Here is a 22,438-nt window from a genome sequence, read left to right as displayed (position 1 = left end):
TGAGTTTTGGTTGCTGGTAGCCCCTCTCATAATTCATCCCTGGTTCATTCCCCTGTTCAACCCATCCTTCCATGTCTCATGATGAACAATTGAAATGTTTTTGGAATTAAATTCACAAAGCTTTGTGTGTCCGTTAGAATAAATGAGTAACACAGCGATTAACAATGCCTGCAAACTAAAACTTGCCCCCGTGTGGTATTCGTAAAATAGGCTTGAGAGTCTCAGAAGAGACTGTTCATGAACTTGTTCAGCCGGAGTTTTCTAAGGCCAAACCCCGCCAAGGGCTGAAAATGTTGCTGCTCTCTTTTTTCTGTTTTAAACTTGAGAGTGATTCGTTCCATTTTCAGAATCCATGCCTAAACTGCAGAGCGCGGATGCCTCTTGCCCTAAATTGCTGTGATTAGGAATCACAGTCCGATGAGCTTGCGGCTCACCAGTCCAGGAGCCAAGAGGTGACCCGTTGATGAGCAGTGTCCTCCAGCTCGATGACACCTATCACTTGAAGCCCCCTCCCAAATATTGTTTGATTCCATTTCATGACACACAATCTTTTGATCGTAATATATCATACTTTAAATGGGCTTGAAATCTGGTTGATGTTGTTAGATCTCAGAGCTCAGGGGAGATCAAATTAAACTTGAGTCAGACACAAAGCTGCGGAAGGTGGGAAATGTAATAGTGAGCGTTAGATAATTTTTATTCTTACATTTCCCTTTTTTTCCCCTGTTGACAACGTCATCCTGCTCTTTACATCACATTATGACTTAGTTGCCACATATACTCCTTTTTTCTTCCCCTCTTGAGAAGCAATTGTTTCCTTCCCTTGAGAAAAATTCTGTCTCATATTAGGCACATGAATGTTGAAGTAAAGAATTTCCTGAATGTTTATTAGCTTGCTAAAGGCTGTTCCTTTCGTGAGCTCATGACCGCATGAACATCATTATTAAAGTGTGAGAGAGCTTTAAAAACTGAATATTCTTAAGTACCCTGGGAGAAAAAAGTAGGAAAAGAGAAGTGAGACCAGTAAAGAATGCAGTAGGACTGGTCGATGGTGCCAGAAAGAAGTGGAAAAACAAGAAGGTAGAGCAGGCACTGTGCAGAAATGTTTTCTAGTGAATTTGCAGTGCAGAGCACGAAACCTCAAGTAGACACAGCTCTTCTGTCACAGCCCCCGCTGTGAAGTAGAAGAGGGGGTACAGCACGGGGAGCCAGGCTGGATAACCAGCAGTGGGGTAGTCCCTTGAAGGTCATAAGGAATCTCTGCTCATTCCTAAGTCATGAGGCGGCCCCAGGTCACTTTAGATGGCCTGTGCTTTGAGCTTTCTCGACCAGGACGTGATGTTCTCCTGGTGGCTCCAGCAGGGCATTTCTCCTGTCTCAGCCCTCCGCCCAGCACATGATTGGTGGTGGTTGCTGACATGATCTCTGGTGGTGGAGGGAGTTCTAGGTCCTTCCTGGTGGTGGTATCGGACTCTGGGCTGTGTGTTCCATGTTTGTTCTCCTCTCCTTGCTTTAGCTGCCCATCTCTGCTCTGTTTAGCCCAGGGAGAGCCTTCCCCACATTTAATTTTTAAGAATAATCACTTCCCTACTTGACAGGGAATTGTGTTGTAAATTAAAAAAGATTAACAATGGCAACAAGAGCTAAACGGAGTACTTGTTACAGGCCCAGTACTTGACCTGAATTTCTCCCTTAATCCTCCCAACAATGGTGTTATATAACAATAATATTACTTGTGTTACTTAGATGAATTACTAATCTTCAAATGAGTTAATAACCAGACTATTAACTGGTAGTGAAGCCAGAATTCAAATTATGTTTTTAACCACTGGGCTATACTGTCTCCTCAAGAGAGACTTGAAGGCTTAGAGTACAACCTTAAAGTAAATTGTCATGTAAACCCATTGAAGAGTGAGTTTCTTACTCCCCTTTTGGTGATAGGGCGACTTTGATTTGTGAAAATGAGGCAGAGTGGGTGTCTTAGTCCATTCAGGCTGCTGTAACAAAATAGCACAGATTAGGTGGCTTATCGACCACAGAAATTTATTTCTCATAGTTCTGGAGACTAGAAGTCCAAGATCAAAGAACCAGCATGGTCAGGTTCTGTGAGGGCCCTCTTCCTGGCTCCTAGCTGGTACCTTCTCACTGTGACATCACATGGTGGACGGGTCCAGGGATCTTTTTGGAACCCCTTTTATAAGGCACTAACCCTATTCATCAGGGCCCCACCCCCATGACCTAAGCACCCCTCAAAGGCCCTACCTACTAATACCATCACCCTTTGAGGGTTAGGATTTCAACATAATGTGGGAGAGGGAGGACACAAACATTCAGACTAGCAGTGGGGAAAAGCAATAAGGCCTAAATCGTTTTCTTGAATACTCAGGCTTTTCATAAGCACTGTATTACCTTGATGCGAGGCACATACTAGATGACCTGTGTGGGATGTGACTGCCTCTCCATCTCCCTGTTTCATTTGTCTTGAAATATGGAGGATGGACATTGTAGCCTGATGTGGTTTCTGGTGAAGCAGTATCAGCCCACATCTTGAGAAATTTTATTTCAGTTCTTGGTATCGCGGTTCAAATCTGAGAATTTAATTCACTCTTTGACTTGAATTCCATGTGCAGGCTCTAACTGATATGGTTGACTTTGAAGGGAACACATTTAATTAGCATAGATTCCAATGCTATTTTTATCCTGTGGATTTATTTCATGGGATAATTTAATTCCATTCAGGGTACTGGCCTGAGAGCAGAGTCTTAAGGATAAGCCTTTGAAAACCAAGATCTTGTAATTCACAGAGAGCAAAGGGCACATTTGGGTCACAGAGGGTGTGAATTTGATCCAGAGAGCACAGGGAGAAATGTGGGAGCATAGGACAGCCTTGTTTATCATACATGTCCTGGGATGGCCTTTATCAGAGCTAAAAAGATGAATGATGCCTGAATGATGCCTCTGATCTCTCCAAATAGAACTGTTGTTGTTTGGCTGTTTTATGTTTTTGTTTTTTTCTGGGGGAGGTGTTTCTTTTGCAGCAAGTTACAAAGATGGTACCATTTGCAAGTCATCATCAAATGGGACTTTAGAAGGTAGTGCCTTATGCCCTTCTTCTGTCTCTCAGCGGACTGTGCCTTGTGTGAGAGGAGACAGGCCAGTTACATTCAAGCGCTTTTCCGCTTGTGTTCTGACCCTGATTCTCAGATGTGTTCACTTGCGTTCCATGGAGGAACAGAAGCCCAGCTCTTGGGAGCTACAGCAAGAAAAGAATCTGCCCCTTTGCCTTTGGTTAGAAGGTCTGGAGCCTTGCTGTGGCCCACAGACCAAGAAAAGAGAGGGCTGCGAAGTAAGCAGTCAATCAGTCGCTTTGCTAAGGGAAAAAAAGACTATTCATTCCTTTGTCTGGGGCTTATTGGCTGACTGGAATCCCAGACAGTGCTCATGAATAATTTACATGGGCACTGACTTTTTTCCAGAGTCAAGCCCTACAGAAATGGGGAAAACAAAGAGGCACGCATCCCATTTACCTGCCTGCCAGCATTATGGGCACCGTTTTCTATCGTGTTTCAAAAACTGTGTTAGAGGAGAACTCAGACATCATTTGACGTGTCAACCCCTAACTCCCAAAGCCGGCCAGCACACGTTGGATTTGCTGTTTCTGACAAAGCATGGAATGTATCTAAAATAGGTTGAGTGAGGAAGAATTTATAGAAGAGCCCAGTTTAAGTTTTGATTCCTCCTTCCCAGGTTATACTTGAACACAGCACATTTCAACGTACACTTTTCAACTTATGCGTCTGACTGCTTTGTGCCCTGTGCAGTTCTCATTATGCGGGCTGCATGGATATCAATGGTAATTTGCCATCCCAGCGTCCAGATGTGGAACTGGCCACAGAGGCTGACTGCCAGACCTGACATATTGTTTTGTACTCATATACTTACACAGTACATTAACTTTTAAAGGAAATCACTTTTGATTTCTTCTCAAATTAGAGAACAATCACTACCTAATTTGACTTTTTTTTCATAAATTCAGAATTTGGAAATATTAGCGATCTCCCTGCCAGATGAGATCCATCAAGCTAGTCTCTGAGCACAGCTGTGAGACATTGCATCTGCATGAATACACCAACCTCTATATCATCTGACTCTTGTTTCTCAAAGATACCATAAGGGACCGTCAGGTTCCTTGCTGACTCCACATACCTGTGTGATCTGAAGTTAGCTGAGTATCATTTTGCTCAGAGAGGCCATGCTGAGAGAGGCCACCTCTGTGAGCATTGCTTTCATGTTTAAGAATTCACAAGTCAGGACTTCCCTGGTGGTCCAGTGGCTAAGACTTTGCTTTCCAACGCAGGAGGTGAGGGTTTGACCCCTGGTCAGGGAGCAAAGATCCCAAATGCCTCACAGCCAGAAAACCAAAACATAAAACAGAAGCAATATTGTAACAAATTCAATAAAGACTTAAAAAATGGTCCACATCAAAAAATATCTTTAAAAAAAAAAAAAAAAGAATTCACAAGTCATCTGCTCCCAAATCAACTTGTGTGTTGGGTTCGTGGTGAATATCATGTGCTTGAGTCATTGTTCTCTGATATCTAGCTCTTCCCCCTCTTGAAAATTGTGGCAACACCTGTCTGATTCCCATTTCCTGGGACGTTTCTTACTCCTAAGTATTTATCAGCAGACTTTCAGAGTCCCCAGATGTCTTTCATTTGAGCCTGGAATTCTGGACTCCTATCTACAGTGGAATTCGATTCTATATTTGTATTTATTCTACTCACTCTAGCGAGAAAGGTGGTCTATTTAGATAAAGTTGAAAGTCAAATTTAGGAGCTCTGTTTTCCCTTTGCCATGTGATAACATCATTCTTTCTGCTCCAAGAAGTAGGTCTACTCTTTCTTGATCTGCGTGCTACAAAGACAGCCACAAATTGTTGTGTTTTTATCTTCATATAGTCCTTGTTTTTTCAGGATGTGCTAGCCGTGGGATTTTCAATACATTAGTAACTTTCACTTCGGATTTTGGCTGTGAGCTCTTACTCAGGACTATTACTGGAGCTCCAAACTTTTTAGTCATATTCCTGCCTTCTCTCTTCTTAGCTTATCATGCATGTTCTGCCAGATGATGGGCTCATTCAGTGCCTGCTCGTCCGTCACCAGAAAGTGACTTCAATCCCTAACTCCTGAGATCTTTTTTCAAAGGTGTGATGGGGAGCTCTGAGGATTTCCAGCTTACTAAAATAGCTTGACATGTCCCCCAAATGAAACTCATCAGCCCCTATTCTCCTCCCTTGCACAGCGTTTGGGGACCTTTGACAAGAATTTATTGAGCATTGACTCTCTGCCAAGGATATGGATACAGTGATGAGCAAATACAAAAGTGCTGCCTTGTGGAGAGTATGGTCTAGTGAGGGAGAAAGACATCAATCACATAATCATACTAATAGAAAATCACAACTGTGACCAGTGCTGTGAAGAAGAGGAATGCATTGCAATGAATGAGAACCTCTCATAGGGTGATTCAATCTGGTCAAGGAAAGGTGGAAGATTTTCCTAAGGAAGTGGGAAGTGACTCATGAGCTGAGGTAACTAGTAAAGAGTGAAGGAAAGAGCGTTCAAGACAGAAGGAATAGCAAATGCAAGTGCCCAGTGTCAGGAGGGAGCATGGCAAGCTCAAGGGCTTTTAGAGAAAGAAGTCCAGCGTGGTTGAAATTTAGGAGGCATATCTTCCCACAATTGACATTTCAATATCCTAATGTGCTCAGTGTCCTCTGATGACTTTGAGATTTTTTTAGGCACTCCTTGTAAATAATTTATTTAAAAGTTGGGTAAGGCCAGTCATGTTGTCAGTCCCTGGAGGAGCCATTCACTCACAGTGAGTTTCTTGTGTCCAAATCTATGTGTTTGTATTCAAAAATGGAATTATAAAGTGTCAGAACCAGATGAGACCTACAGGATTACTTAGTGCCGAGTTCCCGGTCACAGATGAAAGAATTCAAGTCTGAAACATCCAAACAATAAATTGCTTCTCAGAATGGATGTTTTCTTAGGATGGCTCACTTGCAGCTTGTTTTTTTACCTCCAGAAAAAAATATCGCCATTAGAAAATTTTGTTTCAGTCTTCAGCGTGCTGCGACCTGAAGGGCTAAGCAAGACATTCGGAAGCATGTGATATTGTTCACTCCATTTCAGTGAGGAAAATGCAGCTGAGCTCAGAACATAATTACTGAGCTCCCACTTGTGTTAGGAGGTATAGATACAAAATGAGTAGATGTGTTGTCTGCCCTCTGAGGTTCTTTCTGTGGGGTGGGAGAGATGGCCCATAAATAATAGCAAGTGGGCTCCAAAACTGGAGTATGCCCAGGGCATTATGGGAGCACAGAGACTGGCCACTTAGCTTAAGATGGAGATTTAGGCAAACTTCCTATAGGAGGTGATGCCTGAGCTGAGTGTGGAAAGTTAAATGCTGAATAAAATTAAGTAGGGTGTTTAGGTAGGGCGCAGACTTGAACAAAAGCTGAGAAGTGTGAAAGTCCCTGGTGAATCTGTGGGTGGAGTGGAAAACTACTAGAATTTTGGTAGTACTAGAGCCTAAAGATTGAAGTATGGTGGAACATAAGGCTAGAGGGGTTGACAGAAATGAAGTTATGCAAGGCTTAACATTCTTGAGAAGTTTGAATTCTGTATCACTTAGGATTTGGCACCATTGCCTGTCACAGGCAATATAAAATGACAGTGGCTTAAACTAAATAGAAATATATTTCTCTCCCCTGTAAAGAATCTGGAGGTAGGGTGTCCAGCTCTGCCATCAAAGCTCCATGGAGTCCTCAGGGATGCAGATTTCTATCTTTTCTATTCTGCCGTCTTCAAGGTCACCTCATGGTCTAAGATGGTTGCTGCAACTCCAGAAGTCATCTCTGTATTCCAGTTCCAGGCAGTAAGAAGGGCAAAGGGCACTCCTTCCAGCTGAGTCAGCTCTCTTTAAGGATCCTTCCTGAACTTCCACACAATACTTACCATGGAATTGTCCAGAACTTGGTCACATGGCTGTACCTAGCTTCAGTGAAGGCTAGGAAATTACTACATGGCTATGTTCTAACTAAAAATTGGGTTTCTCTTATTAAGGAAAAAGGAGGAAAATAGTTATTTGATAGAAAACCTGCACTGTCAGGTACAAATTTCATACCAGGAAATTTGGCTTTATGTAACAGGTAAAGGAGAGTCTTTGAAGAATTTTCAGCAAGTTGCATGACATGAGTGAGTGGATTTATATTTTACATGTATTTGGCAGGGGTGGGGGGAGTGTGTGGAAATGTGTATGTGGGCGGCAGGGGAAGGTTCAGTTTGTGGCTGTTACGGTGCTCTGGGTAAGAAGATAATGAGGCTCTGAACTAAGATATTGATGGTAGGGCTGAGGAGAAGGGCATACATTTATGAGATACCAGCAAGTAGAACAGACAGGGCTTAGTGACTAGGTGGACCCAGGGCATGAATGAGAAACCTGGGGTCATTCCTAGGTGTTTAGTTAGACGTTTGAATAGATGATGGACAGTACCGTTAGCTAGGAGAGACCATGAGACTAGGAAGAGATCTCAGCAGAAGATGAAGATGAGAACTAGAAACATGTCAGGTACTTGAGCCACATTCCAGTGGAAATGCTAAATGGGCAGATGGGTTTGAGTCTGAAGCCCAGTGAAGGTGGGCAGGAACTAAATATTTGGAAGTCATCAGGACATAGCTGTTAGTTCAGATCATAGGACTGGATGAGATCATCCAACAACAGTGTCTTAAATGGAACAGTGAGCCAAAGACAGAACCCTAGGGAATCAGGCCCCATTAGAAAGCTGCCTAAATTTGGCTCTGTGGTTAAACAAAATACTGATATACTGCATCATTTAGAGTAAGTGTCCCCAGAGTACAATTCCATTTAAAATATAATGCTACAAAAAATAGAAAAGCATCACTTATTTTAAAGTAAGTTTGAGAGGCAGCATATATTCTTTGAACTGAAAGAATGCTGGGCATGGTTTTCAGAAGGACCTAGGTGCTAGTCCCAGCCCTGCTTCATGCTGGTCCTGAGGATGTGGGTGGCTTGCTGAACACTCTGAGCCTGTTTGCCCGTCTGTCCAATGGGGGTACCATTGACATAGCTTTCCTGTAGAGTGTTGATGAAGCTCCAGTCAGGTGGAAATGGAAATGTGAAAGCTCTTTGAAACATGCCACGTCGATAGAGGTTATTCTTTGCATACATGCTATCAGCTGATTTGCACTTTCTCTGTAGCATAGGCTTGAGCTGAAATTTTGCTCATGATGCGTCCTCAAAAATAGAGAATTCTTCACAGAAATTGGAGTTGTGGCTTGTAAAAATCAACCCTCTGAAGACCAATCTTTTTTGGAGGCGCGGGGATTGTCAGATAATCCTTTATTAAATTATTTTTCTTTGTAGTTCTTGTAGCTGGGAATTTCAGCACACCACTGTTGATGTCATCTGTGATGTTGTCAGGGGGGCAGCCATCAACATTGCAGCCCACAGATGGGCAGTCCCCAGGATCTCTTCAATGGTTCCAAAGAGTTCTCTAGCTAAAGATGGATGCCACATCTGTCATGCAATGTTGACAATCTCATCAAAAGTGATGCTTCCACTCTGTTTGATGTTTTTCTGCTTCCTTCTGTCTCTTGGTGATTCCTTGAGGGCTTTGATGACCAGAGGCAGAGGCAGAAGCAGAAGGTACCATCTTAATCTGGGCCTGTCTGTTCTGAATGGTCAGTTTCACTGTAATCCTCAGACCCTTCCAATCACCAGTTGCCTTGGTGATGTCATTACCAACCTTTTTTGGAGACAGACCCAGGCGGCCGATCTTGGGGACCAGAGCAGATGTGGCACCAAATTCCCCATCAGTGCACCTCAGGTATACGACTTTGATCTCGTTGGGGTCGAGCTTAGGCAGCATGGTGGAGGTGGCTGGTGTCAGATGAACCGGGATTTGGGATGAATGAAGAAAGTTGCACCCTGGCCTCCTCTGAGCTAAAAGCTGAAAGGAGACCAATCTTTTTACAGTAAACTAAATCTGATTATGCTTTCCTTTCAAGCCAAATAATTTTCTTCGCATTTTAGCCTTATTTTGATATCATGTATAGTTAATATAGTTACCATGTACTTATCATAAATCCTTAAGATAGTTTCCTTAGGAAGCCCTGGAGCATAGGGGACAGATTGTAAAACTTGAAGACTATACTGTTGCCTTTTGTTTAAATGTCAGCTGCCTCTCTAATGTATGGGGGAAACAGTCCAACTCATTTTGAGTTTACTTTTTGTGGTATTGAAGCAAATTTTTTTGTTGTTCATTTGAGGGGCGATTCAAGAACATTTTTGGACCATCACTGGAGTAAATATCCTGGTACAATTTCTCCAAGGATCCAGATTAATGACAGAAAGAAATTTAAGCCCTGAAACACTTTGATTGTTTCTGTACTTATTAGATCAGAATACTGATCCTGGCATACATCATCAGTGTTTGACCTTTGCATGAACAAAGGCTGTGGTTATTTGGGACTAATTGATATATGTGTTAATTGATTCCACTGGCTAATGAAATCAGACCACCAGTCTTGCTGTATTCCCCACCAAATTGATCCAGCAATCTACTGCTTCATTATAATTAAACACAATCTTGGATTCATTTGCTAAGCTCTAAAAATATAATCGTTGATCTTTAGGTACCAGATGAACACTGCCATTTGTAAAAAGTGATTCAGTTGTACAGTTAAACAAATGCCTATGAAATGCCTACTTAATGCAAAGCTTTATGTCACACCCTCAGAGACTAAAAGAAGAATAAAGGAAGGCCCCGCCCTCTAGCTTGGGTTACTTATTCATTCCTTTCACACTTAGGTGTTGAGTACACATCGTGGGCCAGGCAGTGTTCAAAGCTCTGGAAATAAAGCTGACAAAACCACCTACCCTCCAGGAGCTTAAATTCTAGCACAGGTAGTCAGACAAGCAAAAAGTAAGTATATTGAGTATCGGGGTGATAAACTCTGTGGAGAAAAAGCTATGTCAGGGAAGATAAAGTTTGAGGAGAATGGTTTCACTGTTTACACAGAGGATTAAGAAAGGCTTCTCTTGTAAGGGCTCTTTGAGCAGATGAGCAGAGACCTAAGGACGCCAGGAAACAGGCTCTCTATGAATAACGGGGGGAAAAGCATTCCAGGTGGAAGGAACGGCAGGGACACTGTGGGAGGGGCTTGTGCTCTGCGAGGTCAAGGATTACTGGGCAGGGAGGTCTGGGGCAGAGCGGAGGAGATGATCTGAGCTCTCTCCCTGATTCTACCACACAGAATAATAACCACGTGTGCTGAGCATTAATCTCACGAGGACAAACACCTCTGGAAGGAGTTGTACCTATTTAATTTTGCCTTCTTATGACATCTCTCCAAGGAAATGGTGTCATCCTTCTTTTACAGTTAAGGACACTTGAGGCTCTGGGAAGTAACTTGTTCAAGGTCATGCAGCCTATGGTGGAACTCCGTCATCCCACCTCAGGTGTGAATCCTTGAAGGTGCCAGTTCCTCCATCCTGCAGGCCTTGGCACGTGCATTTCCCTTTGCCTGGAACGCTTCTCCCTCTCTCTGCCAAGGGAATGCCTGCTGATGTCTGCAGTCTCTGCTTAGTTGTCACCTCTGATGGGAAATTCTCCTGGACCCCCTTGCCCTCCACCTCTATCGGGGTTGGGTGCCCACCCTCTCTGCTCCCGCGGTGTCCTGTAATACCCTTCCCTCAGCATCCTTCCTGGCCTGTGCCTCTCTGCGTATGGGCCGCCTCGTGAGAGCAGGGACCATGCCTCTTTAACCCAGCATCTATCACCACTATTATGCTGGTCCAAACCCATGATTTGCTGAGAAATCAAGGTAGTGGTTTTTTTTTTAATAAATGAATGCCTTTTGAGAATTTGACCTACTGAAAAGAATGAGCATCCATAATAGTATTTTTCAAATGATCGTTTTAATTCTTATGGATTTTAAAATTTTGGATTTTCATTTTGATGATAACATACATCTTTCACTCACTATAAAGATAAAATTTCTTCTTTGTGATTGTAATTCTCAAGTGAAAGATATTTCATAGGAAAAGACAGATCTATCAGTGTTTCTTCACATGTTCTTTCAAAAGGAGCTGTACAGTACTTGGGTTTGGGAAACAGTGGTGGTCTCTGCCATGACCCTTCTACACTGGATGACTTAGATCCATAGAATTTGTAGCAAATTTAAGTTGTGTACTTTTCTGCTTTAGGTGATGCTAATTCCTCTCAGATTTACATCAGGTCTGTCTGCTATGTTCAGAGGACTTCAACAGTAATCTGTTCCATTTTTTTATGGCTTTCTGCTAAAAGGAAAGGTAAAAACTTCTTCAAGATCATTTTTACAAACCGGGCATTGTTTTGTAAGTTCCTTAAACCTATCATGTATATTTTACATATATGACTATGTTAGAAATCCTGGTGATTTCACTTTTTTTACAGTTACGTGTAAGTTATCGAATACCATTAATACCCTAAAATTATTAAGGGGCTGTACAAAGATATTTTTCTCATAAAGATGTGTATATACAGTCTTGGGTATACAGGTATACATTCGTTAGTGAGAGCAATGATTTTCCCCTGTGTTTTTTATTTTTAAAATAAAATTGATTCTTCTCTAATTACAAAAGTAACATATAGTAACTGTTGAAAATTTAAAATTAAATAACCTATAACCCTACCACTGAAAGATAATCATTTTCTTCACATGTATTTCCTTAGAGTTTTAAAATGTATTTACTTCAAAAAAAGAAACAAAATTGAGGTCATACTATATATACATTTTTAACCTGATTTTTTTTTCACTTAATTTGTCATGACCATTTTCCCCTATCATGAAAGCCATTTACATTCTCTTTTAAACCTAATATTACATGATACAGAGTGGTCTACCATATGGACCTACTTAATTTATAGTACATTTAAGCTGATTTATTAATAATGGTGAATTTATTATATCCTTGTACACATCTATTTGGATCAGTCTTTGATTCTTTTCCTGGAACAGATTCCTGGAGGTATTACTGCTGAGTCAAAAGGCATGCATGTTGTTATAACTTTTTTTCCTGGGGTTTGAGGGACCTGGGTTCCAGTTCTGCCTTGCCACTTCCCAGCTGTGGAATTTTGAGCAAGTTACGTAACCGCTATAAGCCTCAGTTTCTTCATTGATAAAATGCAGATCCTAGAAATGCACACCTGAGTGGTGCATGTGAGGCCTTTAGCCCAGAGCCTGGTATGTAGTACACGCTCAGTAATGTTCGCTTTTTGAACATTCTTTGGAAAAATGCATCAAAGCACATGTTTTAATGATGAGTATTGGTGTTACCCAGTGGGTTGTATTGGTCTTTCCACTTCACTCCACCACCACCCCCGTAGATCTTAAGTGTACAATTTGTTTTGATGAGTGTACACAGTAGGTAATCAATTCTGTAAATAACAGATAGAACGTTTCCATCATCCCAGAAAGTTTCCTTGTGCTCCTTTCAGTTAATCCCTAATCACCCCTATAGGCAACCAGTGTTGATTCTATACAGATAGTACAGGATGTGAATATCCATATTAGGATCCTGAAAATAAAACCACTTCTCAGTAACGTCCTTGTGAATATAAGAGGATGGGGTTCTTTAAGGTGACCTTGTGAGTGCAGTGATGGTCATGGTTCAGAAGAAACCCCCCAGAAGAAGACCTCATTCCTTGTCAGCTTTACTCTCTGTAGAGAAAATAGTTCCAGAAGGATAAACATCAGCACGTCAACAGTGGTTGTCTGAGTATCTGAGGGAATGTAGGTGGTTTTTATTTTCCTTTTAATGCTTTTCAAATGTTCTACATTGAACAGACATTGTCTTTTTAATCATTAAAAATATTATTTTCAAAAGGGAATCTCAAATATGATATTGAATATACCCCAGTACGTGTTTCTCAACATGATTATATCAAAAATAGGTACCTTGCTGCTGCTGTACCAGTTAAGTTCTGTCAAGCCTTGACCTTCAGGCTGTGATCACTCCTTGTCTGTGAGTCATCATCCTAGTCTACTCAGGCTTCCGTAATGATCACCGTAGACTGGATGACTTAAACAACAGAAATTTATGTCTATACTTGTAGAATCTGGGAAGTCCAAGAGCAAGATGCTGGCCATTTTGGTTTCTGGTGTGGCCTGTCTTCCTGGTTTGCAGACAGCCACTTTCTTGCTGTATCTTCACATGCCTGGTGGAGAAGAGACGAGAAGCAAGCTCTCTAACGTCTCTTCTTATAAAGGCACAAATCCCATCATGGGGGACCCACCCTCATGACCTTATCTAACCTGAATTACTTCCCAGAGGCCCCATCTCCAAATATGGGGTGGTCAGGGCTTCAACATATGAATTTGGGAGGTATGCAACCATTCAGTCCATCGCAGTGGTTCATTCATACATTTATTCAATTGTCAACGTTTTCTATTATGTGAAGCAAGGTGCTTTGCAACTACTTGATAGTACAAAATCTACCTGGAAATAATTTCAGCCCTGAGGAGAATAGTACCTGCTGGAGTTGAACACACCATGGATTGACACTAGAGAACAGCTGAGGATTAGATGAGGGCATTGTCATTCTTTTGGCTCACTGAGCCATGTATGTTAGTCTTGGAGGGTATATTTTCCAGTTGTGTTGAGACCAAATCCTCCTCCTGGATCCCAGTACTTAAGCCTGGCAGGAGAAATAGCTAAGCGGAACGTGGTATTACTGTTTGCCTTTTGATAAATAGTCTGCCTGAAAGTGGAATTTTTTCCATTGTCTTGCAAATGTCAAATTTTACTTATCAGCAAACTTCCTAAGAGGAAATGTAACTTGGTGCAAGCGCCCTGTTACCATTTGGCAAAAATGCCCAGATATTGATGAATTTCTGGGTTCAGCTGCAAAGAAAAGTGAGTGAAACTGACAGGCAGACTGCCCCACACCTAGGAGAATGACATCACTGAGGGATCCGGTTCCCAAAGTGTGTGCATGGTGCTCAAAATGGGAAGGTGGCAGTTTGACTGTATGACCTTTCATTTCTCTTTCCTCCCTTGGCACTGCTCCTCCAACCTCCAGAATATCCCTCCAAACCTGCTTTTTCACATATAGACTCTCTGTCCTACATTCTTGATACTTCCCTGATCCATGTCCCACTGACACAATTTTTGAGCCTTGGGACTGGAAGGAAATTCACAGTTATATACCCTTCTTTTTCAAAGCATGAATACCTAATAGCCTGCTGAGTGGTCATTTTGTCTATATTTAAACACCTCCAAACAAAAAGGAACTTGTTCCCTCCACTTTTAGGCATCAATGACTTGGAAATTTCACCTTTGTATTGACTCAAACAGTATCTCTCAGTATCTTCCATTCACTGGTTCTGAACCACCTATAAGGAGGAAACTGAAAAAACACAAATCTTCTAAAAGAAAGCCTTTCAGATATTTGGAGGCAATCTGGTTCTTCCAATGTAGTTTACCTGTCAAAGAAGGAAATATGATTAGTGTGATATTGTTCATTCTGGTTATCTTTTTGCAATCACTGATTTCTGAGCAATCATAAGCCATCCATATAATTTTTCATTCTTGATTCAGTATCTATTTGATGTGTTACATTCTTCTTCTCTAGTAAAATCAGCAGCATTCATAACTAGTAATTGGTTAACTAAACTGAGTTGTGATGTTAATAGCTCATGTTACTCCTCTTAAATAAGACTTGGGCTTTAATTGAATTTTGTTGATGCTGATTATAGGGGTAGCAGGCATGGTGGGAAGTTGATTGTTGATGTGACTTCAGAATAGGCTCTTCAGAGTTTCCTTTTGCAAAGATGAGGCAGAGGATGAGCACAGGTGTGGGGATGGGGGAGATGAAGACCTGAACACCTCAAGTTAGAGGTACCTGTGGAACGCCTAGTCAACTGACCCATCTCAAAGTTGTAAATACCAGGCTAACGTTGAAGACAGTGGCCATAGGCTCCAGGTTGATTGCGTGGCAACAGTGTGCAAATGAGGCAGTATTGACTTACAGTTAAGAGCAAGGCTTTGGAATCAAACTTGGATTTGAAACTTACCTCCACAGTGTACTAGCTCTGTGATACTGGATAAACTCTTTAATTCCTCTAAGTCTCAGTTTCCTAATCCATAACACGGGGATGACAGTTCTGCTTATCCCATGAGGTTATTTTGAGAATTCAATTCATGCTGCTTGTTTATCCCCGTATCTGGTATCAGAGCCAGTTTTTTCTCCATACATGTTATCAGTTATAAAGAAGAAAATGATCCAAGGAAGAAACTTGAACAGTGAACCCATTTAAGAGGTGGACAGATTTAATAAGGAAAGGTTAAATAAATTACAGTATACCCTGCAGAATATTATACAACTACTGGAAGAATGAATGAGTTAGATTTACATTTATTCACCTGGGTGGTTTTTTCCTGATAGATAAATCAGTGAGAAAAATAAGTTAAATGGTTCATATGCTCATTTAAGTCCCATTTTTTGCTTAAAAAAAAAAAAGGTAGCAAAATCCAACTGTACATAGATATGTGCGTGGAAGAAGTTGTGGGAGAGCAGATACAAAACAAGCTTGGGATGGGGTGGACAGTTCTTAATTTTTCGTTAGGTATCTTCATATTGTATCACACTGATTGTAGTGAGAATGTGTTACCTTTGTGATTTTTGAGAACCAATATTTTTAAATGAAATAAGCAAAAGGAGTGGGGGATGGGCAGAGGAAGAGGAGAAATCAGTCAGTAGGGAGTGAAAGGGAATTGTCAGCAAGGGAAGAGATGTTCTCCAGGGGGTGCAGGATGAAGAGCCAAGATCCTCAGGCTTTTTCTCTCATTTGTCACAGCTCTATCAGGGCTTGGCATCCAGAACTTTGGTTTCCTTGTTCATTTTCATTTGGTATCCCTCCATTACTGGCACATGGTATAGCAATATTTCTTCTTTCTTCTCTTCATTTCTGTTTTATTTCTAGCTACTGAGCTTGTCCAGGGGAACACATTGGGGGAGATAAATGATATGAAGATGGGTATAAACAGGGTATTAGTTATTGACTAAAGAGCAGTGTCGATGTAACTTAATTAGATGAGTTAATGCATACATATGATAAAAAAAGAAATGTTGAGCTATTCTAAAAAAGATTACAGTGAAAGCTAAGTCCAGCTTCCTGATTTCTCTTTCTCAAGGCAACCAGTAACCCATTTCTTGTATGTCCTGCCAGAAATGGTTTACATATACACAAGCTCTGTGTTTCCTGTCGAAAAACAAATGGTGCTATAGGATACACTTGAAGATTTCCTAAGCCTTTTGAAAAGACCAGCTCTAAACTCCTGTAAAAAGCTAGCAGTTTTGAGCCTCCTTCTCTTTTCCAAGCAGGGTCTGTGGGTGAGGGTTCAAACCTGCAAAGAATCCTGCTCTTGTTGGAGAAACTGTGCAGGTCTGTTCAGACCATGCAACAGGCTTATAAAAGTTTATTGCAGTTATATAGCTACAAAGAGAAATTTATTTCCAGCCCTACACGTCGTGCAGTTGCATCAGTGGTTATATTTATAACGGGATTAAGGAACAGCAGCACGCACGTCCACGCTGGCTGCATGGTGCGTGCTTTGCTTTGGTGCAGAGTGGTCATTTACCAGCAGCTTCTCAAACCCCTTTCTCTGCAAAGCACTGGAGCAGGCACTGTCAAAGGGAGGAAAAAATCAGACGTGAGCTCTTATGCTCTGTAAACATGTGGAAGCCTTCCAGATCTTGTGAATTAAGCAAGAGAGGGTGTTAAATCTTTGTTTAATCCAAGCAGTGAGAAGCTGGCCCCTCCCAAGTTTGCCCTTAGTGAGGATTTTAACGCTCCTTTGACAAAGAAATGGGTCAGAGCCATAGAGGAAAGCAGGTGATAGTGAGTCATGAAATTCACCCTTTAGAAGAACAGCTCTTGCCATCATGAGCCCTTCCTGAGTGAGGTACCCAAGGCTCTTGTGTTAATTCTTGAAGGAAGGGAGGGATGGAGGGAGGGAGGAAGGAAGACCAGTTTTTTTGGTTTGTGTGTGTTTGTTCTAATTCCTACCCTAGACACTGGAATTGAGAAAAATACTCTGTAGCGGTGAAATTAAGACTTAATTTACAGCTTGGGAGGAAAATTTTGACAAAGCGAACCTGAGATCTAAATGCTGTCAGGCTGGCCGCTTTATTGCTACTCTAAAAAAAGGGGGATTCAGTTTGGGCCTAAAGAACACTGAAGTTTTGTTTTCTTGTCTGTGAAGAGACAGGTTCAAACCTGTCAGAGGCAGTTGCTGAGTTTCCTTATGACTGAGTTATATGTGTGGCATTGATTTTTTTTTTTTTTTCCCGTAAGAATCTTGATGAGTAATTCAGAAAGTTAAAAAATAGCAAAAAAGAAAGAAATGAGAAAAGCTAGCCAAGGTCTGCCCCAGATGCCAGGAAGGTTCCACACAGACGGGAAAAATCTGTGACGTCTCTGTTTGTTTCTCTCCATGCAAATACTCAGCCGCGCTCCGCAAAGCTTGAGTGCCCTATCTATTCAGCTGCCATTTAAGAAATAGGACTCTGTTCTCCACAGCTTATTCCTTGGGGTTTCAGAGTGTAAAATATGAAGTGTGTATAATCACAGTTCCCAGCATTTCTTGGCATTTCAGCTTTGGCAGCAAGAATGGGAAAAACTGAAGCTTTTATGGCTGGAAAGGCTGAGTGTAATCTTTGTACCGTGGCACTACCAAAGGAAGTGAGTATGTTAAAAAGCACGTTCCCTCTGAAGTCTGTCTGAGGGGCTGCTGGGCTTTGTGCAGTTTGCTGCAGCTATGGCATATTTTTATGTTCTGTTTACATCAAAAGAAAGAGGGAGCATCGAGGGCTTACTATGCAGAGCATTTTCACAGTATCTCACTTGATGCATGATCCAGGAAGGGTGGCCTGGGTCATACTTGGTGTGTAAAGAGTTAACTCTAGAACTGATAACTTCCCAGAGAAGCTCAAGATACTGTACTTCCTAAGAATGAGTTCTCAAGATAACAACTCAGCAAAGAGTTAAGATGAGAAGAATTCAGGAAAGAACAAGCACTTTCAAGAGAAGAATTTCAAGGAATTGCTTTAACTCTGAGTGGGTAGCTTACATGGTGAAGAGGTAGGTCAGCCCCGTGTCTTAGTCTTCCCAGGGAAGTTCCAGTTTGCTCCTGTGATTCCCCCTTAATAGCGCCCCCCTTTTACTCAGAGGCCCATTTTGGACAGTACATTGCACGGTCACCCTACAAAGAGGTGTCCACATTCTACAACTTTTTCTTTTTTTCTGTGAGATGGCAGAACCAAAGAAAAGGGGATATTTTTTAGAAGTTTAGAGGGTTCCCCTTCTGTAGGAAAGGAATTCTCCCATCATTTTCTTTTCATGGACTATTCTCTCCAAGGCCATGAATTGGAAATTTAGTTATTAACCACTTAAAAGTATCTTTTTAGCATTGGTCACTGTCTTAATCTGAAAGACACATGGAAGAAAATTGCTTTTCCCCTGAGTCCCATGTTTTATTTCCTTTGCATGATACTTTAATATATTTGCATGAGAAATAAATTTGTCAGTAGTCATAACTTTATGGGTCCACATTCAACTATTTATTTATGCATCTGTTAAGTCATTCATTTATTCATGCAGCAAATATTCATTGAGACCTACTTTGTGTCTAAGGATATCATAGTGACCAAGACAGGCCAGGACCCTGCATTCTAGTGTAAGCATATAAAAAAGTAAAAGTAATTACTTGTGAAAATGACATGGAAGGAAATAAGTGCACTTTTCATGTTTAGTTTTACTCGATAGAGCTAAAGAAAGGGGAGATGAGAGAGACAGACAGCTACCTCTCTGTCCACTTCTTTCGTTGCTGAACGGGGTCTCAAATAGCTTCAGAATAGGGACCAAAGGGGACACTACAGTCCCACAGTTCTAACCAAATAGAACTCATGTGTCTGTACAACTAAAGTTCAGTTTAAAAAAGAAAAACAAGGAACCCAAGACCAGACCACATTTGGCCCTGGCCACTCATTCACTTCCTCCAAAACTCCCAGATGTCCTTTAGCTCCACATCAGTGCCCACAGGCCTGGTTCAGTCTTCCATTGCAGTAGGTCCCCTTGTGGGTCTCTCAGAGGAAACGAGGGTAGTATGTATTAGAATGTTACAACCACAGGGAGCTGTTCCGCCTCACTTTGGAAACAGTGAACCATCCCTCCACAGTTTGGATGGCGGCCAGACTCTGCTCCAGGAAATCTGATGGAATATCCCAGCACTAGCAGAAATGTCATGAAGATCATCTTTCATCATGGAATTTCTACACACTTCTGTGGAGCTCCTGTGAGTCAGCAGGAGGAACTCCACCGCACTGTGGCCCCGGGCCTCAAATCAGAGAGACTGTGGCAGTTTCCCAGCCCCAGCTGGGGGGTGTCAGGGGGGTACGTGGTGTTACCATACATGCCAGCCCTGGAATGCAGGCTCCTTCGAGTGGGCGATGATGACCCTCCCAAGCCAAGTCTGAACGCCTTGGCTTCTTGAGTGGGCTCTCTCTGGAAAGCTCCTCTTCCCTTCTTCTTTAGCCATCACCCACCCCCTGCCACTCTCCCAGAAAATTTCTCTTCAGTGCCAAGAGTGAGTCTCCTAAAAAACAGACACTATCCTTAACCTAGACTTTCACGAAGGATGGGAGAGGCTATCAGTCACCTGCCCTATGGCTCCATGGGGCTCTTTCTCAGACCAAGAAAGAAAAAAACAACCCCTAAGAAGGAACCTGACTGCCTCTTATTCCCTTTGGCCACACAGTGACTCCTCCTGAACAGACATGTAATGCAGTAGGAAAGCTCCTGCAGCCAGTGGCCTTCCACAAAGCCTCTTTTAAGGCACTGGTGTCTTCAAATGGAATTACCTGGACTCTGTTTTCTTTGAAGGTGAATGAATATGCATAAGTCGTAATTTCCCTGTTAGTAGCTCCTTCCCTTTGGTTCCCCCAGCCTTTAACACAGCAATTGACAAGGGGAATGCATACTGAAAATTACTATATATCCTTGATTCCAAGTAACTGAAGATCACAAGATGCTGATGGTGCCTGATATGATGAAAATGAGGATACTGGCAACTGGCAAGTTTTTTTTGTCGTGAGTTTCAAGAAACTCCCCTGTTGCAAAAGCATTAAAGGGGATGGAGTGGGCACAGATCTTAGCATCAAGGCAATACAGAGGTTGGAGTCTTGTTCTTCTCTAGGTATTGATAGGGGTGTGGTTTTTTTCCCCCCTCTCTAGGCACAGTGATGGAGGATGGCTTGGTTAATGATATTATTAAGGCCATCCTAGTGACATCCATCCAGGAAGCAGGAATCTAGATGGCCAGAAAAGTGTATGATCAGCTGACTTTGAAAGCTCTTCCTTTTTTTTTCTGTGCTAGTCAGGTTTCTGCATGAGGACAGAATATAAGGGCAGTGGTATGTGCAGACACCCACATTTTCCACTGTGTCAGAAAAGCAAAGTCAGTCTACCCCTCCCCAGTTTCTGTCTTGGTAGATTGGTACTCCTGGTCATTTCTTTCCCCCAAATGGGGGATCCCAATCTCAGATAAGAGGAGGTTTGGCATTACATAGGATAAAGGTGAAAAAATGCTGGTCAGGTGGTTGGGTTTGTCTCACACATGAGGCCCTATGCTGTAAATGGTCTTTCTTAGATGGATTTCTCATGTCTGTAAATGTATCTCAAAGAGCGGAGCTTGAGGGCATTACTTCACTCAGAACTTAAAGTCAGTTTTTTTGCTCTGCTCTCAAGACGGTGCTACTAATTAGATTTGTAAGCATCCCATTTGGCGGCACTTCTTTCCCATCCACGTTCTCACCTTCCCAAGGTGAGCATTATTCTGAGTCATGTCCAGATTCCTGTAATGTGTTATTAACATGGGCGGTGGGACTGTGTCAGTCCAGGGTCTGGAGAGCTGTGCAGAGGCAGAAGGGAACTTCAGAAAGAAGCCCCAAACCCTGCCAACTCTCTTCCAAGGTACCAAGCCTCAGCCCCCTGCCAAGAGGTTTTGGTTTCCAGGAATCACATTTGATGCAGGTTGTGAGTTATGGCATCAATGTGTGTTTGTCTTAAATGGACCTTTTGGTTTGGAAAGTACCCTTCACCCCACCTGACGTACTGTGGTGCACTCATCTTCCCTTGTTCGGCTGGGGTTTGCAACATGCAGGCTCAGAATAGACCATCATTAAGTCTTTCCGTGGCCTTTGTTTGACCATGAAGGAGCCGTCTCCACCATTCAGTTACTCATTCAGTTACTCATTCAGTATGTCCTGCACATCTGCTTTGTACTGGGTTTGGCTCTGAAAACCAAAAGATACGTAAAACAGGGTCCTTGCCCTCAAGGCTTTAGTCTATTGGGGGCTCCAAACACATACATAAATTGACAGCTTAAGACATGGTACCATAAATGGTCAAAGTGAAACGAAAACAGAATGCGATGAGAGCACAGAAAAGGAAGCTATTAATTCTGATGCAGAGGGTCAGCAGAGGCTTTGGAGAAGAGATGGCACTTGAGCCATAGGTTTTTAGTTAGCAGCAAAATATGGAAATACTTGCCAGGTAATTGGAACAGTAAGGGCAGAGGCCTGGGGGCAGGAAGTGTCCTGTGCTGGGGAATCATGAGGACTCAGTGTGACTGAGGGACCAGAGCAGGGGGCGGGTGGCAGTTGAGGTAAGTTGGGGTGAGAACATGGGAGGTTTTGGATGTGGGCTAGGAAGTTTGGGTTTTATTGGCCTGTCAGTTGAAACCATCAGAAGCTTTGGAGAAAAGAGACTAATAGGAAATAAGTGTGCTGTGTGAAATAGAGTGCAGAGGAGCAAGTCCAGAAGCCAGGAGTTCAGGTAGGAGTCCTTGGAGTAAGTCAGGCAAGACCTAGTCATGGTTTGAAGCAAGCCAGTGCCGGTGATGGAAAGGGAAGAGGGATGGGAGATAGAGTGGAGGAAAAGCTGAGAGGACCCTGGTGAATTGGATATGGGGACCAAGGAGTAGGCATTCAAGATGACTCCGAGATTTCCCACAGAGAACTCTAAAGCTTTTTTTTTTTTTTTTAACATCTTTATTGGAGTATAATTGCTCTACAATGGTGTGTTAGTTTCTGCTTTATAACTTTTAACTGAGTGATGACAGCAGTGGGTAATGTCCAGTTTCATCCTTTTGGGTTTGAAGGGTTGAAACATCCCTAGTAGCTTTGCCCCCAAATCAGTTAATGGCTAACTTCTCAGGCATCTCTGGATCTCCAGAGAGAGGTGTCAGGGTAGAGGTTTCAACTTGGGAGCCATCTGTCCAGGGTGATATTTGAATCCATGGGCTTCCG

At 42.3% G+C, this 22,438-nt stretch overlaps 1 protein-coding gene and 2 pseudogenes across 3 annotated transcripts in view; 1 reads left to right on the top strand and 2 right to left on the bottom strand.

Moving 5' to 3' along the window:
* Nucleotides 1-22,438, bottom strand: part of LOC309655336 (putative E3 ubiquitin-protein ligase TRIML2 pseudogene) — a 396,542-nt pseudogene that overhangs the window by 229,060 nt on the left and 145,044 nt on the right. The gene's annotated exons all lie outside the window — the stretch shown is intronic.
* PRKCH (protein kinase C eta) overlaps nt 1-22,438 on the top strand; it is a 221,605-nt gene that overhangs the window by 158,484 nt on the left and 40,683 nt on the right. The window lies entirely within an intron of this gene.
* LOC309655365 (large ribosomal subunit protein uL11 pseudogene) lies at nt 7-17,008 on the bottom strand (annotated as a pseudogene). Its single transcript has one exon. The product of its transcript is annotated as a large ribosomal subunit protein uL11 pseudogene (transcript).

The sequence above is a fragment of the Balaenoptera physalus genome, assembly GCF_965194825.1.
Source record: "Balaenoptera physalus genome assembly, chromosome: 2".
Classification (NCBI taxonomy): domain Eukaryota; kingdom Metazoa; phylum Chordata; class Mammalia; order Artiodactyla; family Balaenopteridae; genus Balaenoptera; species Balaenoptera physalus.
Note: the sequence above shows the minus strand (reverse complement) of the source record. Positions and strands in the feature narration are given on the sequence as shown.